Here is a 1,238-nt window from a genome sequence, read left to right as displayed (position 1 = left end):
TGAACATTAATGGATGAAATGCACCATGCGAGAGATGGAGAATTGCAGATTGGATAAGAAAACAAAACCCATCAATATGCTGCCTACAAGAGACACACTTTAGAGATAAAGACAAAAATAGACTAAAAACCAAAGGTTGATAAAAGATATATCAAGCAAATGGCAACTGTAAGAGAGGAGGAATGGCAATATTAATTTCTGATCAAATTGACTTTAAGACAAAAACGACTATATGAGACAAAGAAGGACATTATGTAATGATTAAAGGCACAATTGAACAAGAAGATATAAGCATAATAAATATCTATGGACCCAATGAAAGACTCCCAAAATACATAAATCAGACTTTAAAAGAGTTGAAATGTCATATAGATGACTCCACAGTTACAGTGGGACACTTTAATACACCACTTTCAATGAACGATAAAATAACTGGAAAGAAACTCAACAAAGATGCAGAAAAGCTAAACAATACAATCCACCAACTTGACCTTATACATATGTACAGAACACTTCATCCAACAACACCACAATATACATTCTTTTCCAGTGCACATGGAACATTTTCCATGACAGAGCATATGTTAGACCATAAAGCAAGCCTTCATAAATTTAAAAACATTGAAATACTGCAACGCATCTTCTCAGATCATAATGCTATCAAATTAGAAGTCAACAACAGGAAGATAACAGAAAAAGAGTAAACACATGAAAACTGAACAACACCCTCCTTAAGAAAGACTGGGTAAGAGAAGTAATAAAAAATTGGAATTCAAAACTTCCTTCAATCAAATGAGAATGAAAACATAACATACCAAAATCTTTGGGACATAACAAAAGCAGTGATCAGAGGCCTATTTATATCAATACAAGCACACATCAAAAAAGAAGAAAGAGCCAAAATCAATACTTTAAACCAACATCTCCAACAATTAGAAAAAGAACAGCAACAAAAGCCTACAGTCATCAGAAGAAAGGATATAATAAAGATTTGAGCAGAAATCAATGAAACAGAAAATAGAAGAGCTATAGAAAAAATCAACAAGACCAGAAGTTGGTTTTTTCAAAACATTAACAAAATTGGCAAACCACTGGCAAATTTAACAAAGGAAAAGAGGGAGAGAATACAAATAACATGAATAAGAAACGAAATGGGTGACATCACAACAGAACCAACTGAAATAAAAAGGATAATATCAGGATACTATGAAGAACTGGGAGGAGAGACAATGCAGGGA

This window comes from Orycteropus afer, unplaced genomic scaffold (genome assembly GCF_000298275.1).
Source record: "Orycteropus afer afer isolate SDZICR_OR568_19922 unplaced genomic scaffold, OryAfe1.0 scaffold00142, whole genome shotgun sequence".
Taxonomy (NCBI): Eukaryota; Metazoa; Chordata; class Mammalia; order Tubulidentata; family Orycteropodidae; genus Orycteropus; species Orycteropus afer.
The sequence above is the reverse complement of the archived record's forward strand: the minus strand, read 5'-3'. Positions refer to the sequence as shown.